Source organism: Ovis canadensis, chromosome 3, assembly GCF_042477335.2.
Source record: "Ovis canadensis isolate MfBH-ARS-UI-01 breed Bighorn chromosome 3, ARS-UI_OviCan_v2, whole genome shotgun sequence".
In the NCBI taxonomy this organism is placed as follows: Eukaryota; Metazoa; Chordata; class Mammalia; order Artiodactyla; family Bovidae; genus Ovis; species Ovis canadensis.
Window position 1 is genome coordinate 165,645,851 of NC_091247.1, and position 22,117 is coordinate 165,667,967.

At 39.8% G+C, this 22,117-nt stretch overlaps 1 protein-coding gene across 5 annotated transcripts in view; it reads right to left on the reverse strand.

Annotated features, from left to right (window-relative positions):
- SLC16A7 (solute carrier family 16 member 7) overlaps nt 1-22,117 on the reverse strand; it is a 196,529-nt gene that overhangs the window by 173,230 nt on the left and 1,182 nt on the right. For 2 of the 5 annotated variants that reach the window (XM_069584782.1, XM_069584786.1), the window contains exon 2: nt 8,982-9,107. The exons of the other annotated variants lie outside the window; for them this stretch is intronic. The gene's annotated coding sequence lies outside the window, so the exon portion shown is untranslated. The remainder of the gene's footprint in view (nt 1-8,981; nt 9,108-22,117) is intronic. 5 annotated transcript variants of the gene reach the window in all.

Genomic DNA, 22,117 nt, shown 5'->3' on the forward strand with positions numbered 1-22,117 from the left:
TAGTTTAAAGAAAGGGCTTCCCAGGTGGCGCTAGTGGTAAAGAATTGCCTGCCAATGCAGGAGGAGGAGTTCCATTTCTGGATCAGGAAGATTCCCTGGAGGAGGGCATGACAACCCACTCCTGTACTCTTGCCTGGAGAATCCCATGAACAGAGGAGCCTGGCGGGCTATAGTCCATAGGTTCACAAAGAGTTGGACATGACTGAAGCGACTTAGCATGAACACAGGGACAGCTTTAGCAAAAGGGGAAGAAAAATAAAAACAGGATCAACACAGCACTCGGCTGCAAAGTTGTTAGGCAGCTGCCTTCTCTGTGTGTATAGAGCCCTGAATGGTTCAGATGCTGAGTATAAGCTAAAAAATAAAATGAGAACTCCCAGGTTAGAATGTCTAGTCACAAATATTATCTCCATTATTTACGATCTTTGTGAACTTCGTGTGGGTGCCTGGTTGCTAAGTCATGTCCGACTCTTTGCAACCTCATGGAATGCAGCCTTCTGGACTCCTCTGTCCATGGGAATTTCCAGGCAAGAATACTGGAGTGGGTTGCCATTCTCTTCTCCAGGGGATCTTCCTGACCCAGGGATGGAACCCCTGTCTCCTGCATCTCCTGCATTGGCAGGTAGATTCTTTACCACTGAGCCAGTTTAAGAATCTGCCTGTCAAGGCAGGGGACACAGGTTCATCCCTGGTCCAGCAAGATCCCACGTGTCTTGGGGCAACTAAGCCTGGGTGCCACAACTACTGAAGCCCTAGCACCCTAGAACCTGTGCTCTGCAATAAGAGAAGCCACTGTAATGAGAATCCTGCACACCGCAGAGAGAGAAAGCCTGAGCATAGCTACAAAGACCCAGCATAGCCAAAAATAAATAAATTATTTTTTAAAAAAAGAAAAGCAGTAGCAGCACTATTCTTACAGTATTAGACAAGATACCACAGATAAAGTGCTTAGAATACTGTCTGAGACAGTATGCATTCAATAAATGAAAGTCATTATGATAACATAGTTGTAATCGCTTGTCCTGAGCATTTGCTCCATCTCTCTCTGCCTGGCAGCTTCCTCTATTTGCCCAGGCCAAACAGCCACTAGATCAGAGTTACCAATTTCTTACAACTTCAGTGCCCATGATTTCTGATTTCCTCAGCCCACATCACATGATGTACACATGGTTATCCTCACTGGGTCTGCAGATTTCCTTAGGATCTGTCAGCAGAGGTTAAAGACCTGCCTTTCTGATATGAATGTTTCCAATTCACAGATTAATAAAATTCACAGGTGTTTTCCCTCTTAGGCAATATTGAAATAAACTAACAAATGAAACTGGCTAAGAGAAATATGAGCTACTTGTAAGATGCTAAGTTCACTGTATGCCTGCACAGCTATCAACGGAAGCTACATAATCACTTTCAACAGATTTAGTAGGATTAACACATGGGGTGAAATATTGGGTTTAAATAACCTCTAAGTTCCTTTGAGTGCATGATTCAATTTACAGAGACTGTAAAATTGCAAGTCTTCAATAAAAGTCTGCAATTTAAATGTGTGTGTGCTCAGTCACTTAGTCATGCCCAACTCAGGCTCCCCTGTCTGTGGGATTCTCCAGGCAAGAATACTGGAGAGGTTGCCATTTCCTCCTCCAGAGGATCTTCTCGACCCAGAGATGGAACCCATGTCTCTTGTGTCTCCTGCACCTGGGAAGCCCACAATTTAAATTTGCCTTCATTAAAATCATACTAATCTAAAAAGGAAGAGGGTTTACCTCACACATCAGATTAGGTAAAGACTAAATGCCCACTTCAAGAGAAAGTATCTGGTAAAATCTTCAAGTTTAAGTAAGAAGTCACTCAAAGACTTTAAATGTTCATTTAGATACAACCAGTCCATTCTGAAGGAGATCAGCCCTGGGATTTCTTTGGAAGGCATGATGCTAAAGCTGAAACTCCAGTACTTTGGCCACCTCATGCGAAAAGTTGACTCATTGGAAGACTCTGATGCTGGGAGGGATTGGGGATAGGAGGAGAAGGGGATGACAGAGGATGAGCTGGCTGGATGACATCACTGATTTGATAGACGTGAGTCTGAGTGAACTCCAGGAGTTGGTGATGGACAGGGAGGCCTGGCATGCTGCTATTCATGGGGTCGCAAAGAGTCGGACACGACTGAACGACTGAACTGAACTGAACTGAACATGTAAAATCACCTCCACTCCAGTACTCTTGCCTGGAAAATCCCAGGGACAGAGGAGCCTAGTGGGCTGCCATCTATGGGATCGCACAGAGTCGGGCACGACTGAAGTGACTTAGCAGCAGCAGCAGCAACACGTAAAATATTTTAGGGTAGCTGACAAGTTTAAAAAAATTATAAAATAAAATTTACCAGAAAATTTTCTTTATAATCAGGTGTTGTAAATGGGAACATATAGGTACAGGTAAAAAAATATATATATAAATCACAAAATTATATTGGAAAAAAATTCTGCATAGAAAACACAGCCAATATCCAAGTAAAACAGTATTTCTAAGTCAAAGACATCACTTTTTGCACCAGAATTTAATGATAGATAGGCGATTCCCACAAAACCAAGGAAAAAGTGAAATGTAGGTAGGAAGATGGGGAATGATGATGTCAACGGTCAAAAGACACAACCTTTTCTCTTTAGACGTTCTTGACCTCAATATGCGCATGTTATTAGAGATCACACACAGTAAGAGTGTCATTACTGAACAATTAGTACTGTTAACTTCCATGCATTTTGGACTTGGAGGGGAACATTCTACTTTAAAAGAATTAGCTTTTGCATGATCTTTATTTTCATTGCCTTGAAGGGTACGGGAAATGTGGAAGGAAAGTCTAGTGTGCTGATTAGTAGACTTCCAAACATTAGTCAACATTTAGGAAATTTGTTCTGCGCCTTGAATGCAGGTGACTTTTACTCATCTTTTAGCCTCCTTATTATTTTTTTTTTATTTTTAATTGGAGGATAATTATTTTACAATACTGTGATGGTTTCTGCCATACACCAAAATGAATCAGCCATAGGTATACAATGTCCCCTCCCTCTAAAATCTCCCTCCCATCTCCCTCCCGATTCCACCTCTCTTGGTGGTCACAGAGCACTGGCTTTGGGTTCCCTGTGTCATAAAGCAAATTTCCACTGGCTATCTACTTTACATATGGTAATGCATATGTTTCAATGCTATTCTCTGAAATCATCCCAGCTTCTCTCTCCCCAGCTGTGTTCAAAAGTCTGTTCTCTATGTCTGCATCTCCACTGCTGACCTGTAGATAGGTTCATCAGTACCATCTTTCTAGATTCCATATATATAAGTGTTAATACATAATATCTGTCTTTCCCTTTCTGACTTACTTCGCTTTGTATAAAAGGCTCTAGGTTCGTCCACCTCATTAGAACCAACTCAAATTCATTCCTTTTATAGCTGAGTAATATCCCATTGTGTATTAGCCGCATTACTGAGTACAACTATATTTTTAATTTCATTGGTCTCAATCATGCTAGAAAGTATGGAATGAGCTTATTTGGCAACACAACTAGCAAAAAAATACTAAGCATCTATATTTTTAAATCTATAATAACACAGAAATCTATATTGGTCAGCCATGTGGTTTAACAAATGTTTGAGTATGAGGTATAAACAATAAAGCTTTAGAATATGATGAGAAAAATGATCTAGGGATGCTGAGTTGCCTGTTTAAGGAAATCTATGAAGTATAGCAGATAAGCATATAAATTGTATTGATAATTATACAACTTAGTGATATGGCCACAAGCTATAAATGCTATACAGCTGTAAAAGGAAAGATAATTTTAGGTTACAGATGTCAGGGAATGGTTCCAATATTTTTTTCTTAATATTTTTGCAATACACAGAAAATGTCTTTGCCTCCCACCAAAAAAAAAAAAAAAGAAAAACACATAAAACCCACACAATCACATAAAATGTGGTCAGTCAGTTAACAATAGTAAAATAAAGCTATAGTTTAGTAATTAAGAAGTTTTATCAAAGGAGTTCAAAATTTTAGAATGCCTCTATGTATAATGTGGCAATTCATATAAATAAGAGGACAAAATGTCAGCAAAATAAATGTTTTCCTAATGATTAAAAACTTCAATGTTTAGGAAATCAAAGTTAGTCTATGAATAATAAACAAAATAACCATAATGACCTCACATGAGATGTGTTCATTTAGTTCTCTAATAATGGAAGTTATATTTACAATATTTTGAGTAGATTAAGCCAGACCACAGGTCTCAAAAATTAACTCCCCACATCATTTTGCTTTTATTATGATTATATCAACATAAAAATTTTAGTAATCCATATGACCCTGATGTTTTGAATTTTATTATGGAAAGAGACAGTGGCTACCTACTTTGTTATGCATTGCAAAATACCTTAGAATATATCACATGTTTGAACTATGGAAATGAAATCCAAATTCAGTTACTCTTCAGGCACATGTCAGACTTTATAAATAATATTTTCAAAATTCTATTTTGTTTAATTAAACACAGAGGTTTTTCCTCCAGGCACTGTTTCCTCAGTGGTGCTCCATCAAGTGAAATTCTTTTCAAAAACAGCATCTATAATCAAGTTTGGAAAATTCTGAAGTTAGGCATTACCCAAACAGACTGTAATTTGGACTATAATTTGTCCAAAGCCAAGTGGTGTTTTATGAGTACATTAATAATGATGAATGACGACTTCCCTGGTGGAGTAGTGGGTAATAATCTACCTGCCAATGCAGGGGACATGAGTCTGGGAGGATTCCACATGCTGAGCATAAATGTATATATATATATAAATGCCATATATAACATAAATGCCAGGAGCATAAATGTCTTCATGTTGCTTAGGACACTACCCGTTCAGCAACATGCCAAAGATGGATTTCTGGAGTAACGGCAACAGCATCCATGACACTATGAGAACTGGAACAGTCACCAAAGATACAAATGCCTGGTCACTTTGCTGGTATTATTACTACTGGCACAACTGTGTGACTACATGGTGTACTAGTTTCACAAAGGCAATAAATGCAGCATCTGAATGTCTGCCAATCTTGGCACACACTTCTCTCCACATACCCATTTTCAATCCTATCAGGAAACTACTACAAGAAAATGTGAAAAAAAAGAAAAAGGCAGAAGTCAGTGTCAAGTGAAGGAAAATAAAAGCTTTTAGTAGTGGTCACTAATATACTGGAAACAAAAATCAAGCTGTAAAACTAAAACAGTTACGAGTTATATGTGTTTTTATTTTCAGATTTCTAGGAATTTGAGAGAATTCCCAGGAATGTATAAAGGGGATGTCTGCATAGGCAAATAATACACACATTTTTTTTTAAACAAACTTCGATTCTCTGTTGAAATAAAGTTAAAAAGTGAGCCTAGAGATTATCATACTAAGTGAAGTAAGAGAAAGACAAATACATGATATCACTTATATGCGGAATCTTGAAAAGTTATACAAATGAACCTACAAACAAAAACAGACTTACATACATAGAAAATAAATTTATGATTACCAAAGGAGAAAGGGGGGGTTAATTATGAGTTTGAGATTAATAAATATACACTACTATATATAAAAAAGATAAACAACAAGGACCTACTGTACAGCACAGGGAACTATATTTAATATGTTGTAATAACGTATAATAGAAAGAACCTGACAAAGAATCTATATATATATACATATATGTATACATATATACATATAAAACTGAATCACTTTGCTATATAGCTGAAACTAACAATACTGTAAGTCAACTATACTTCAATTTAAAAATATCATGGCACTTCAACTACCTTATATTATCCTGATGCCTTTTAATAACATAAAGAACATATCAGAACCACTTTCTTTGCTATCATTAATTACTTGATTACAAAAGATGGATGGTCCATTTCAGGAATCAAAACAGCCCTTGTAGAAAGTTTTCTCACCCCAATACATTATTTTGGCATATCATATTTGTTTTCAGAATTAATTGATACTCCTTAATAGGATTATTGATCATAATCCTATATGTTTTCAACTTGAATCTGTGTGTGTGTGTTCTCAGTCTCTCAGTTGTGGCCAACTCTTTTGACTCCAAGGATGATAGCCAACCAGGCTCCCCTGCCCATGAAATTTTCCAGGCAGGAATACTGGAGTGGGTTACCATTTCCTAGTCCAGAGGATCTTCTGACCCAGGGAAGGAACCTGCATCTCCTGTGTCTCCTGCATCTCCTACACTGGCAGGCAGATTCTTTACCACTGTGCCACCCAGGAGGTCCCTAGACTATTCATACAAGTGTTCCGTTAACAAGGGAGCATTTCCTTTTTTCCCCATCAACTCTGTGCTAAAAAATACTATTCAGTAGGTGGTAGGTATATGTGCTTAGTTGCTCAATTCTATCCGACTCTTTGCGACCCCATCGACTGTAGCTTGCCAGGCTCCTCTGTCCATAGGGATTCTCCAGTCTAGAATACTGGAGTGGGTTTCAGGGCCCTCCTCCAGGGGAACGTCCTAACCCAGGGACCGAACCCAGGTCTCCTGCATTGCAGGCGGATTCTTTACTGTCTGAACCAGCAGGAAAGTCCTAAGTACATGGTAATAATACCTTATAATTTTCCCAGCCTTCCTTGATTGGATATCTTTTGTGGGTCAAGGAAGGGACATTTAAATTGCAATGCACAAATTATATTCTATTGTCAATGGCAAAGAAAAGTCCCATTCACATTGTGTGTAAGTGGATAAACAAGACATAGCATTCAATTCAACTGTCTCACATTTTAAAACATGTAGTACCTCAATTATGTATTTTGAAGTTGTTCTTCTATGAAAGAAATACATTTTAAAACAATGATGATGGAATTTCATTACAGCACCGTCTTCAACATGCTACAGTTGAATGCTCCTGTTCCTATAACAAGGCTATGTAAAGAGCTAAATTGCTTATAGTGGGAAACTTCCTAAGTCTTTTTGAAATGGACTCTGTATAAGATGAATTCTTGCAATGAATTTCAAGTATAATGAAGTTATGGTACTTAAATGAACCAATTATTACTAAGATTTTTTTTAAAATGTGACTTGAATAGTTTTCTTATTAAGGTATAATTGGAACTGAATGTACCTATTTTAAAAAGCATAATCAAGTACTCAAAAAAAAAAAAGGTTAGAACAATATTCAGATCCCAATTTATTTAAACATAGCCTTAATTAAATAGTGTTATCCATGTCTACTCAATTTCTTGGTACTAGCATCCATCCCAACATGCACAGTTCACAGAGCTGACATTTTTGAAAGAAGGATTATTCATGCGTGCTACGGTCTGAATGCTTGTGGCCCTCCAAACTCATGATCAAATTTTATGCCCAATGTGATCATTTCAGGAGGTAGGGCCTTTGTGAGGTGGTTAGGTCATGAGGATGGAACCCTCATAAATGGAATTAGTACTCTGATATATACCCTCACAGGGCTTCGCAGGTGGCACTAGTGGTAAAGAACCCACCTGCAGGAGACATAAGGGAAGCAGGTTCAATCCCTGGAAGATCTCCTGGAGGAAGGCACAGCAACCCACTCCAGTATTCTTGCCTGGAGAATCACATGGACAGAGGAGCCTGGCAGGCCACCGTCCATGGAGTTGCAAAGAGCTGGACATGACTGAAGCCTCTTAGCACACAGATACAGACCTCACAGGGCTCCAGAATTCCTTCCACAGTGCCAGGACACAACTGAAAGTCTGAAACCCAGAAGCAGACCCTCACCCAACCACACTGGCACCCTGATCTCTGACTTCCAGCTTCTAGAACCCTGAGAAATAAATGTGCTGTTTATAAGCTACCCAGTCTATGATATTTTGTCACAACAACCCAAATGGACTAAGACAATATGGAAGAGAGACAAAATAGAATTTTGCCAACATTTCTCTTGTCCTCTTAATTTTTGGTTTGTTTTGTGTGAAAGACTTACAGGTGTGATTTTCATATTTAAAAGCAGGACTCTTTTAAAAAAGCAGCACATTCAAGAAGGACAGAATTCTAAGTGTTTCTCTATTACCTTCCCCACAATTTCCCTTTTCTATAAAATGTGTGTGCAGAGAGGGAGGAGTCTATTTCTACTTCTACCTGGGATGATTACATGGAACAGAGGAGGAAATATGGATTTTGGAAATAGAGCTTTGTGGATTTTGGAAATAGAGCTAACCCACCTGACACATCAGATGCTTCATTTCTTCCTAAATCAGTGAAAACGATACAGGATACCCATGTAACAGGGCTGTTGATGTTGTCAGATAATAACTTTCTGGATTATATGAGGTGATATATGTAAGCCCCTGCAGCTGTATCTCTGAATATGTGTCTTCTCTTTTTTCTTTTCAAATTCCAAAAATCTAAGTATGTAAATCATTTGAATGCCAAGAGAAGACCAAACAATTACATCTTTCAATTGAGATTTTATAGGCCACAACTCAGTATCTCACTGTATAGCTGAGGAGATGTTAGTAGTACCGCTTTAAGACAAAAACTAGTAAAACAAGATGTTTAATAAAATGTGAAATAATTTAAAATAGTGCTGTGACCCCACGGACTGTAGCCTGCCAGGCTCCTCTGTCCATGGGATTTCCCAGGCAAGAATACTGGAGTGGGTTGCCATTTTCTTCTCCAGGGGATCTTCCCAACCCTGGGATCGAAACTGTGTCTCCTCTGTCTCCTTCATTAGCAAGCAGATTCTTTATTGTAGAGCCACTGGAGAAGCCTGATTTAAAACTGATTAGATCCAACCAGTCCATTCTAAAGGAGATCAGCCCTGGGTGTTCTTTGGAAGAAATGATGCTAAAGCTGAAACTCCAGTACTTTGGCTACCTCGTTAAGAGCTGACTCATTGGAAAAGACTCTGATGCTGGGAGGGATTGGGGGCAGGAGGAAAAGGGGACGACAGACGATGAGATGGCTGGATGGCATCACCAACCTGATGGACGTGAGTTTGAGTGAACTCCAGGAGATGGTGATGGACAGGGAGGCCTGGTGTGCTGCGATTCATGGGGTCGCAAAGAGTCGGACACGACTGAGTGATGAACTGAACTGAACTGATATCCTGAAAAAGTTGGAGGGAACATTTACTCTTAAATGAAAGTTACAGATCAAATATGCATATTAATTTTGATCATTGATACTGAAGTATCCCAATGAACAGTAATAATTAGGTTTCTAAGCATTTAGAATGAGATTTTTTAATTGGTAATACAGCTATATAAGTGTATACAGCCTTTTTTGAAATGGTTGAAAACAAATGTAGATAATGGGCCCACAAAGGGTAATAGAGTAATAAAACTGTTATTGGTAAAAATAAATTTAAAACAATAAATTTTGCATGCTTCCTCATTGAAGTGTTTTTTCTTTAAATTACCACATTACTAAGAAAATTAACAATAAAAAAAGGAAACAATTTTTAGATGAGCTTGAGATCTGACATTACTAAATCCTCCAGCAGTAGGCCAAGCTGTGTGTAATTAATGTTCTCCCCAGGGCACAGTGGCCAGATGACTCTCCAGAGAGATGCTAATATGGTCCATGGGGGATGGGCTTACATTGTCTTATATCCCCTGAGGTTTCTTTTGAATTGTTCACCTTTTCCTATCTACTTATTATGCTCTCATATCCATTAGTGATAATGCAAATATTCCTGCAGTATCTGCCACTTTTTAAGTTCAGAAAAAGAAACTGGTACACTGATTGTTTTTCTTCTGAAAGAGGCCATGCTGCTAAGTTGCTTCAGTCGTGTCTGACACTGTTCAACCCCATAGATGGCAGCCCACCAGGCTCCACTGTCCCTGGGATTCTCCAGGCAAGGACACTGGAGTGGGTTGCCATTTCCTTCGCCAATGCATGAAAGTGAAAAGTGAAAGTGAAGTCGCTCAGTCGTTTCCGACTCTTCACGACCCCATGGACTGCAGCCCACCAGGCTCCTCCGTCCATGGGATTTTCCAGGCAAGAGTACTGGAGTGGGGTCCCATTGCCTTCTCCGTGAAAGAGGCCATAGCTCTAGGAAAACACATTCAAGCATTTTATTGCTACATTGAAGACGCCAGACAATAAATACCTGGAATTCATATGGTACTAAGAAGGGGCACTACAGAAAAAGGAAGACATTACAAGTAACTGAATCTTAAGAGGCAGAGTTAAGAGCTATGGACCTCATTTTACTTAGACTATTGATCTCTCAGCTCTAAAACGTTCCCACTTCTTTGACTGAAGCTTTCTTTGATCACTCCATTACATAGCAAAGTCTCTTTCTGGAATCCTAGAGCAGGAGTCAACAAATACTATTCTCTAAACTGAAAGATTTTTCTCTAAACTGAAGGATATTTTTCTCTAAACTGAAAATTTAATCACAACTATTGAACTCAATCTGCAGCAGGCAATCTGCCACAGAAAACACAGAAACAAATGGGTGTGACTATATTCCAGAAAAAAAAAAACTTTTTATTTATATAAACAGGAAGGAGGCCAGATGCGGCTCAAGGATTATTTATACTTGATTTACCAATGTTGTAGAAAATCACTGCTCTATCATTTTGACGCTCAGTCCTACTTGATTGTTCCTGTAACTCCCCACACAGAGAATGTGTCTGAAATTAGTCTCCTTGGGGAGATCAGGAAAAATGACTTAGACATAATCTTTTCGAGTCTTTATGCAGATTATTTCATGGAGCAATGCTCAATTATTTACTGATTTAAATTGACTTAACATATGCGAACAAGATCTACTTGCCATTAGCAGCCTGCACCGAAACATCTACTGAGACATTGACCTTTGGAGTTCTCTAATGGGCAAACTCATCTTGCTGAGTCTTTGTTCTACCTGCATTTGTCTTACTTGATAATAATGAAGAATAGAAATTCTATTTTTAAAAGATCAGATACATAGGAAGCACTTAAATGTTGCTTTAAAAAAAGCACAACAATAGTTATGTTGACATAGGTTTGTATCTTAGTATGACCAAACATCTCTAAATCATGATAGCATAATCGCTATTGCTTTTCCCTTTGCCACAGTCTTTAAATGTGTTTATATGTGCTACTACTTCTAATTTGAAAGTCAGTAATTTCCATCTTAAAACTCCTTTGGGATATATTCCCAGTTGATGTTACTAATTTTGTGTCTATGTGAAAAATTCAGCACTTAAATATTTTTGCATCATCAATATCAATGTTGAATTGTCTTCCAGTATGTGTTTTGCCAGAGAACGCACTGGTCATAGCAAACACCCTCTTCCAACAACACAAGAGAAGACTCTACACATGGACATCACCAGATGGTCAACACCGAAATCAGATTGATCATATTCTTTGCAGCCAAAGATGGAGAAGCTCTATACAGTCAACAAAAACAAGACCGGGAGCTGACTGTGGTTCAGATCATGAACTCCTTATAACCAAGTTCAGACTTAAGTTGAAGAAAGTAGGGAAAACCACTAGACCATTCAGGTATGACCTCAATCAAATCCCTTATGATTATACAGTGGAAGTGAGAAATAGATTTAAGGGCCTAGATCTGATAGACAGAGTGTCTGATGAACTATGGACTGAGGTTCGTGACATTGTACAGGAGACAGGGATCAAGACCATCCCCATGGAAAGGAAATGCAAAAGAACAAAATGGCTGTCTGAGGAGGCCTTACAAACAGCTGTGAAAAGAAGAGAAGCAAAAAGCAAAGAAGGAAAGATATAAGCATCTGAATGCAGAGTTCCAAAGAATAGCAAGGAGAGAAAAGAAAGCCTTCCTCAGCCATCAATGCAAAGAAATAGAGGAAAAGAACAGAATGGGAAAGACTAGAGATCTCTTCAAGAAAATTAGAGATACCAAGGGAACATTTCATGCAAAGATGGGCTCAAGGACAGAAATGGTATGGACCTAACAGAAGCAGAAGATATTAAGAAGAGGTGGCAAGAATACACAGAAGAACTGTACAAAAAAGATCTTCACAACCCAGATAATCACAATGGTGTGATCACTCACACACAGCCAGACATCCTGGAATATGAAGTCAAATGGGCCTTAGAAAGCATCACTATGAACAAAGCTAGTGGAGGTGATGGAATCCAAGGGGAGCTATTTCAAATCCTGAAAGATGATGCTGTGAAAGTGCTACATTCAATATGCCAGCAAGTTTGGAAAACTCAGCAGTGGCCACAGGACTGGAAAAGGTCAATGTTTGTTCCAATCCCAAAGAAAGGCAATGCCAAAGAATGCTCAGTCTACCACACAATTGCACTCATTTCACATGCTAGTAAACTAATCTTCAAAATTCTCCAAGCCAGGCTTCAGCAATACCTGAACCGTGAACTCCCAGATGTTCAAGCTGGTTTTAGAATAGGCAGAGAAACCAGAGATCAAATTGCCAACATCCACCAGATCATCGAAAAAGCAAGAGAGTTCAAAAAAAAAACATCTATTTCTGCTTTATTGATTTTGTCAAAGCCTTTGACTGTGTGGATCACAATAAACCGTGGAAAATTCAAGAGATGGGAATACTAGACCACCTGACCTGCCTCTTGAGAAACCTATATGCAAGTCAGGAAGCAACAGAACTGGACATGGAATAACAGACTGGTTCCAAATAGAAAAAAGAGTACATCAAAGCTATACATTGTCACCCTGCTTATTTAACTTCTATGTAGAGTACCTCATGAGAAACGCTGGGCTGGAAGAGGCACAAGCTGGAATCATGATTACCGGGATAAATATCGATAACCTCAGATATGCAGATGACACCACCCTTATGGCAGAAAGTGAAGAGGAACTAAAGAGCCTCTTTTTTTTTTTTTTTACATTTGTTAGTGTTAATTTTATTTTATTTATTTATGTTTTAATTTTTATTTTTACTTTATTTTACTTTACAATACTGTATTGGTTTTGCCATACATTGACATGGACTCAGAGGGAGAGGGAGAGGGTGGGATGAATTGGGAGAATGGCATTAAAGAGCCTCTTGATGAAAGTGAAAGAGGAGAGTGAAAAAGTTGGCCTAAAGCTCAACATTCAGAAAACAAAGATGATGGCATCTGGTCCCATCACTTCATGGCAAATAAATGGGGAAACAGTGAAAACAGTATCAGGCTTTATTTTGGGGGGCCCCAAAATCACTGCAGATGGTGACTACAGCCAGGAAATTAAAAGACATTTACTCCTTGGAAGGAAAGTTATTACCAACCTAGATAGCATATTGAAAAGCAGAGACATTACTTTGCCAACAAAGGTCCGACTAGTCAAGGCTATGGTTTTTCCAGTGGTCATGTATGGATGTGAGAGTTGGACTGTGAAGAAAGCTGAGGGCCAAAAAATTGATGCTTTTGAACTGTGGTGTTGAAGAAGACTCTTGAGAGTCCCTTGGACTGCAAGGAGATCCAACCAGTCCATTCTGAAGGAGATCAGCCCTGGGATTTCTTTGGAGGGAACAATGCTGAAGCTGAAACTTCAGTACTTTGGCCACCTCATGTGAAGAGTTGACTCATCGGAAAAGACTCTGATGCTGGGAGAGATTGGGGGCAGGAGGAAAAGGGGACGACAGACGATGAGATGGCTGGATGGAATCACCGACTCAATGGACATGAATTTAAGTAAACTCCACGAGTTGGTGATGGACAGGGAGGCCTGGCGTGCTGTGATTCATGGGGTCACAAAGAGTCGGACACAACTGAGCAACTGAACTGAACTGATGTGTCAAAACCCAGAGTTTTGTCTATATGGGAAATACCCAAATTACTATAAAGTCAATGAGTTGTTGTTGTTTGAATTTCCTACTTGAATCAGGCCGTGAAAATAATATAATTCATAAATAACTGCACAGAAGAGGATTTTTCAAGAATAAAGAGACTCTGCCTCAAAATGCACCAAAAATATTAGTAGAGATAAAAGAATAATAATTGTGATTACCACTTATGTTACCTGCATTATTTAGTTACTCTCCAGCAGCAATCCTGTGATATAGGCTTGTTTCCATTTTTAAAAATGAGGCAACTGAGGCTCTGAAGGTTTACATAGCTTGATTTTGGTTAAACAGCTGAGTTGTGGCTAAATCAAAATTCCACCAAGGTCTATCTATCTATCCACAAAGACTCTGATCCAACCTGTGACACAGTGATGGAGAAAAAAGGGAAAGAGAAAAGAGAGACCCACAGGATAAGACAGACTAGAGTGAACACGACACTGGAGCTCTACACAAAGCTGATGGAAAGACATAAATTGCTTTAACTTGCTTTGAAAATAGGTTCCATTATTTGTGTGGCTCAAGACTAAAAGGATCTTACTGTTTTATTCACAGCCATCTCCAACATCTAAAACAGTGTCTGGAGCACAGTGGAGGAATAAATAGTTGTTATTAAAGGATTACATTCTCTGGCTTGAAATATGTCAGAGGCTTTATTCTAAATCCCATTTCACAGCAGATGTGACATGTACATATCCATGAGAATTCTCCAGATGCCCCTCTGTTCATGCATCCACCGCTGCCCGCAGCCTGGCGTATCCACAGGAGGCCTGCCACCCTATGCACACCTACCCACCCCCCATCATATTGCTACCTGTGCTAAAGGGATCGAATCCTGGAATTAGTGTTTATTCAGCCCCTAATGGCTCCCCAGCCTCCCTGAGTCCACAAGTGATAAGTGGTCATTATTTTCTCGAAGCCTTTTTGTTTGGTTCCAGATATTTCCTTTAAAAAGTAAGGAAGTCTTATCATTCTTCCAACTCTGTGTTTTAACAGATCAAGTGCCGTTATCCTTGACTAGTCTTTTTTTTTTTTTAACATTTCTCAAACTTCCTCCCTCTAGAATGTCTTAAAATCCAGTGCAGAATAGCATATTTTAAAATACTAATATTGAGAAGGTACATTGTGGTTAATAGATTCAGGACCAGATCCCTCCACTGACAAGATGTACAACCTTGGGCAAGATACTTAACCTCTGGCCCTAATTCCCTTAGCTGTAAAATAAGGGTCATAATAATGTTTTCTCATAAGGCTTGGAGGATTAAATTAGTCAAAAATGTGTAAGATGAATATGTAAAATGATGCCTGGCATGTAGAAGACCTGGATAAAGGCAAGCTATTTTTACTCAAAGTAATCTCTATAGCTCTATGTAAAAGCTACATCTTTGGTCTCTAAATTCACTTATTACACACACACACACACACACAGAGACACAAACACACAGCATGTTAGGTTCTTTACCTCTTATGGCATTAATCTGCAAAGACAAATAATTTTACTGAGGGGCTAATTTCTAATTGTACACAAAATTTAAAATGAGTTTTCTTCTTTCTTCCCTTTCAGTGTTTATTCATGTATTCCTTCATTATGCTCAGCGTAATGGGTCACAGAAAGAAAATGTTCAGCTCTGAGGTAACAGTGGGTCCTTCCAAAGGCAGATCTCTCTAAATGCCTTTATTTCCCACCTTCTAATTTCATCTGAATAAAGATGACACCGATGGCCAGTGGGATCATGAGCAAGTGATCAAAAATTTATATTCATAAACAACCATTTTCATCCTTCAACTGTTTTGTAGATAAACGGACTTTCCTAAACTTGAATGCTTCCAGAAACATAGCGGCCCTAAAAACAAGTTTAACCAGGTCACATAAAGAAGAGATAGAAAAGTGAATATGTTACCTTCATAGAGAAAACATAAGACACATCAGCTGTCACCACAAATGTACAGGCTGTCAGTCAACCCAGAAAAAGATTTATTTTGTGTGGCTTCAGAAAGCTAAGGATAAGGACCTTTGGTAGAAGTAAGAAGAATGCAGTCACAACTGGAACTGCCTTTAAAAGAACAGGCTGCCTGAGTACACATTTGTTGTTATTCAGTGGCTAAGCTGTGTCTGACTCTTTCTGACCCCATGGACTGCAGCATGCCAGTCTCATCTGTCCTCTGCTGTCCCCTGGAGTTTGTAATATACATACTGAAATCTTAAAAGAGCTTCTTGTACCTATCCAGAGGCTTCAGAGAAAATTTGAATGTGGTGTTTACACCCAGCTTTGAAGGTTGAAACTTGACATGGAAACAGCAGGAGGTTAGAGCATCTTAAGATGAAAGAACAGCATGGCCAAAAATGTGGAGGCAGGAAACCGAATGAAAATAAATGAGGCACAAGGGACAGTTCAGTTTGACCTGAGGATGGTGACAGTCGGAGGTGAGCCTAGAAAAGATTTTTGGAAATACAGAGATTGAAATGTTGGTCCTCAGACCCAGGTAATGGGAGTCACAAAGAGTTACTAACATATAGGAAAGGGAGGTGTATTTCAGTGCGAGTATCTGGAGGCACGTACAGAATTAACTAGTACAGTGGGAAACTATTAGTAAGGAGATCAGCTAAGAGACTAGGTTGTGAGTCTAAGTAGTATGTCAAAAGTGCCCAGACTCTGGCAGCATCAGAAAAGAGGACACTGATGAAGGAAATATTTTGAATGTCTTAGCAACTGACTGTAAAATTCAAGGCTGGGGAAGGGGGTGGGGGGCTTGAGAGTCTCATTCTAGATTAGAATACTAACACCAATAAAAGAAACAGAGCCAACAGAAGGAAAGAAGAGTGTTCAGAAGGGTGTTGGCGGTGTCAGCAGCACAGACGAGGGGAGCTGTCCAGCAGGCATTTGGAAAGTTCTGGCCACAGCTATGTGAAGGTCAGGGTTGAAGATAATGGCTTGAGTGTTACTCCTACTGAGGTCAAAGCACAGTCCAAGAGAGGACAAGCTTTGTCAATGGATCAAATTTAGACAAGAGAAGAATTCAAAACAGAAATTGAGGAATACATACTTGAGTGAGTAGGTGAAAGTGCAGTCGCTCAATCACGTCTGACTCTTTGAGCCCACCAGGCTCCTCTGTCCATGGAATTCTCCAGGCAAGAAAATTGAAGTAGGTATCCATTCCCTTCTCCAGGGGATTTTCCTGACCCAGAGGTTGAATCCAGCTCTCCTGCATTTTATCATCTGAGCCACAAGGGAAGCCTAAGAAAAGTGGAGTGAGTAGCCTATCCCTTCTCCAGGGGGCCTTCCCAATCCAAGAATTTCAAACCGGGGATTGTCTCCTGCATTGCAGGCAGATTCTTTACCAGCTGAGCTATGCAATGAAAGGAAAGTCAAAGAGGAAGCCACTAGCGAGCAACCAGAGAAGTAGGAGAAGCACAAAGAGCACGTAGAAATCGAGAGGAGTTTAAGAAGCAGCAGGTGCCAACATTGCCAAAGGCTGTGGATAGTGTGAAGTCAGTGAAGATTTAGAGCCTCAGAGGTCAGTTATAACCTGATTATAAAATGTTAATACTTAATATATCTTACAAGGAAGAACTCACTCTTTTTATCCTTTGAGGAAAACACAAAAGAATTTCTTATTGGAAGATAGACCGATTTCAAAGATAATTTCCTTAAACATTTTCAATTTGATTTTACAGGCCAGTAATTTTCAATCACGTATAGTACCTTTCTTCCAAAAAGTGTATTCAATGTCAGGGGACACTTTTGGTAATTATGACTAAGGGGAAACTATCAGCATATGGGGGACAGGGGTCACAGACACTAAGTGTCCTGCAATAAAAGCAGCGTTCCTACACCATGCAAAAGAGCCCTGCCCAAAATGCTAACACTGTTACCTGTCAAGAAACACTGTTTATCACTGAATGTTGTGGTAGTGGTGGTTTAGTCACTTAGTTGTGTTTGACTGTTTGCAACACCATAGAGTGGAGCCTGCCAGGCTCCTCTGTCCAGGGGATTCTCCAGGCAAGAATACTGGAGTGGGTTGCCATTTCCTTCTCCAGGGTATCTTCCCAACCCAGCAATAAAACTGGGTCTCTTGCCTTACAGGCAGATTCTTTACCAACTGAGCTACAAGGGAAGCCCATCACTGAATGAATCCTTTTGTATATTTGAGAAAAACTGACAGAACTTCAGCTTCTGACATTTTAGAGAATCAATTTCAAACACAGGCAAATATTATTAATCAGTTCATCCCTTAGAAACTTCTCAAGCGAATGCATGCCTTTTTGGTTTTACCGTTTATTCACGTCTAATCTAGTTCCCAAAGAAATAGGTCTTCAAATAAATTACTTAGTAGAGCAGCTTCTTATAATTTATAACTCTTCTATACATTAGCTCTAATCAGAAACTGTGTAGGAGTGTGGATGATTAATAATACTACATGTCATTGTGCTATTAGGTATGAAACAGCCAACGTTTAATGTAAACACTTTTTAAAAAATACCAGTATTTTGTACAGACCTTTACTTATCTAAACAAATATTTCTCTGTTACCATTCATACTAGATACTTTCATTGAAATTTTTAATTTTTTAATTAAATTCCATGTTTTAATTCCAAACATGACCAAAAATTAATCAGCAGTTCAGATAACTAAACCAAATTATTGTTGTTTAGTTGCTAAGTCGTGTCTGACTCTTTGGCAAATCCATGGTCTGTAGCCCCCCAGGCTCCTCTGTCTGTGGGATTTCCCAGGCAAGAACACCGGAGTGGGTTGCCATTTCTTTCTCCAGGGCATCCCGCCAACCTAGGGAATGAACCCGCATCTCCTGCATTGGCAGATGGAGTCTTTACCACTTTACCACTGAGCCACCAGGGAAGCCCTACTAAACCCCACAGTAAGTCATTTTCTTGTGGGGCTATCTTACCTGTGCATAACTTTTAACAAAAATATCTTTACACCAGCATCTTGTAGTTGTTACCCAAATGCCTTGTAAAATTTTCATGAACTTATCTGGGATTTCAATAAAGGTTAATAAAAACAAGTGAATCTTCCACGTAGGTAGATTAGGACCCTGTAGTCACCATTTCAGGGACCTATTGAGAAAATAAAGCTTTCTCTGTAAGTTTTTAAAAGAAAGTTCTATTACTCACAGAGATTTAGTGTTTGCAGTTGTTTCTCAACACATTTCCCACATACTTTGATCCAAATAGTTTTGAGAAAGTCAACAATGATGACCTCTCAATGAGAGTTCATTCCAAGGTTTATTTTGCAATTCAGCACTATCATGCCATCTCCTGAGAAACTTTGCTTTTCAAAGGCTTCCCAAAAATCTGTTAAGAAGAATAAGCCAGTGAATCTTATAAAAACCTATTAGTCTTAAGGCCAGATATTTAATACCTGACACTAGCTACCATGTGTTTTTTTTAAATAAAACATTTATTTACTTGGCTGGCACGTGGGATCTGGTTCCCTGATCAGGGATGGAACCCAGACCCCTGCGTTGGGAGTGCAGAGTCTTAGCCACTGGACCACCAGGGAAGTCCCTGCACCTTTTAAAACAAGAGTTAATGCAAATATGAAAGATTTGGATTTTTTACATTTATTTTTTATTGGAGGATAACTGCTTTACAATGTTGTGGGGGCTTCATCAGAGACCATATACTGAGTTATTTCTATGCTTGTGCTCACACAGTATAAGTAACAAAGGAATCATAAAAAGATCCTCAACTATCCTGCCCCCAGGGCAGAGTTCCAGGAGGAATTCCCTGCCAGACTGAGAGTTGTAGGCAAGAAAGGATGCTCACTCTTCCTTTGTTTCTCCCTCCCTCCTTGCTTCATTTTTTTCTATAATCAGTTGTTCAGGACTATCACCTGCCAGACACTGCACGAGGAAGGAAGAACACGACAGACGAAGTCCCTGCCCTCAATCAGCTTCATGCAGCAGAAGCCATACTACTCAGTGGTTAAAGTCAGACAGCCTACCTGGGGGCACACCCCCCACTCAGCCGCTTGCTAGCTGTGCACTTTGAGTAAGTTTCTTAACTTTGCACCTCTTCTGTAAATGTGAGTATCGATAGATCCTCCTCTGAGGATTGTTAAAGTGATAAAAGGAGTTAACAGACAGTGCCCAGAACATGGTGAGCATTATAGAGAAAATGTTATAGTGACTATACTCTTGGGCTTCTCAGGGTGAGGGGATTAGACTGTCCAACGTGCAGAAAAAAACTTGCTGCTCAATCCCTTAAAATAAAAAAAGAAAGAAAAGAAAGAAATCCATTAGCAAAGACATTCTTCAGGGAAGGGATGTCCTGCCTTCATAACAACAGAAAATCCTCTGTTACTTGTTTATACGGGGTCAACGGGCAAATGGATGGGGCTGGACACACAGGTTTCTGAAGCAAGGTGCCCTACTCAAATGTGCCTCTTAGCACATCTTACATTTCTTAAAACTGCTACATCCTTTCAAATTCCTTGAGAAACATGCTTCTTCCATTGAGAAGGAAACAAGCAGCAAAGAGGACAGAAAGATCAGCCCAGATGACTAGATGTTTTTGTTTTTGTTTATTTTTGAAAGCAGAATTCCAACCTTATTTATCTTTGTAACCGCAGTGCAGTGTCTGGAGTGATTTTAGGGTTTCAAAAATAGCTACTTTATTTTTGTCAGAATATATTTTTATATATTTTACTTTTGGCAACACTGGGTCTTTGGTGCTCTCTGTAGTTGCCAGGAGCAGGCTCTACTCTTCAGTGTGGTGTTCAGGCTTCTCATTGCAGTGGGTTCTCTTGTTGAGGAGCAGGGGCTCTAGGTCAAGTGGGCTTCAGTAGTTGCAGCACATGGGCTCAACAGTTGTGGTGCACAGACTCAGTGCCCTGAGGTATACGGGATCTTCCAGACCAGGGATCAAATCTGTGTCCCCTGTATTGGAAGGCGGATTCTTTATCACTGGACCACCTTGGCTAGTTTATTTTTCAGCTGTTTTCAGTACACTTTATTCCTCACAATAGCACTTCAGGGTAGATACCACTAATTTCATTGTATGAGTAAGAAAAACTAAGGATAAGATTGTTGAATAATTACTTAGTCTTACAAAAGTGAAGAATTGAGCTTGAAATCCAGGCCTAACTCTAAAGTTAATCACCTTTTTCCATGTGAATGTCTCAAAAAAAAAAGTTTGATAAATGAATACATAATGAAAAGCAATCACAGGAGACTTCTTTTACTTCTGATCCATGACCCAAGAATATAACTCTCCATAAAGTATATTTCTTAAAGTTTCTTTGCCCTTTTTCCCTTCAGGAGGGCTCAAGGCCAAAAATATCAGCTAAATATTATAAAAGACTAAATGCATGTCTACAAATAAACTGAACATTTATAGCAAGGGGCACTACTTTGTTCCTTCACTTACCATTATTGAAACAGCCAAAGGGGAGGGGAGTACGTAATTGCAAACTGCTGATGTGAATTTTGCAAAAAAAAAAAAAAAAAAAAACCAACCTAATTTCTGACTTTATGAGTTGTTACACAACACACTGAGTTGCCTAAGTAATCTTTCCCTTTTACTGAGATCATTCGGTTGCCGGCTTAGATTGCTTTAAACGCAATGTGCTCAGAAGCAGAGAGTGGGGCTAAGATTGCCTCACCAGGGCCATGAAAGGATCACCTCATTCAACCCTCATCAGTCTCTGCTGCCAGAACCCAGCTCTAATTTTTCAGCCAAGTTCCCCAAAAATGCACTTAGTACTTGAGATTCCAATGACACAGCACAGTCAAGCCAAGGGTCCGTTGAAAGTCTGCACCCTCCTGAGTTCCCAGTTTGGATTTACCATAACGCACTGGGTGCCAGGAAAGGGCATTTTGTGCTCACTGTTTCCTTCCGCCCACGCTTTTCCGCACCACCCTCATCACTGCTCGTGGTTTTACTCCCCTGCTATGCCCCTTAACAGACCCGAGAAAGAAGATAGGACAGACTAGCTTTACTACTACTACCAGAGGTACTTGTAGAGTAAACCGCACGTTTTCTCTCCTGCGTGTGTTGCGTGTGTAATTTTAACATCCCTGACGTAGATCACAAATTTCCCTCCTCAGCCCTACCAGGAAAGTGGCCTTGGTCACAATCCTCCCCCACCCCGCCCTGCCAAGACCAGTCTGCAATTTCGCGGAAGTTAGGGAGAAAAATGGGGTGGAAACAGTAGCCGCCCAAGCAGCATCCGCCCGAAAGAGGAGGCAGTTCACACGTGAGCCGCCTCACTAGCCTCCTCGCTACCTGGCTGGGCCTGGCACCCCCAGCGTGGCGCCACAGCTCTGCCAGGAAAAACAGCCGGGAGGCGCAGGCCCTCCTCCGCCCGCGTTAAG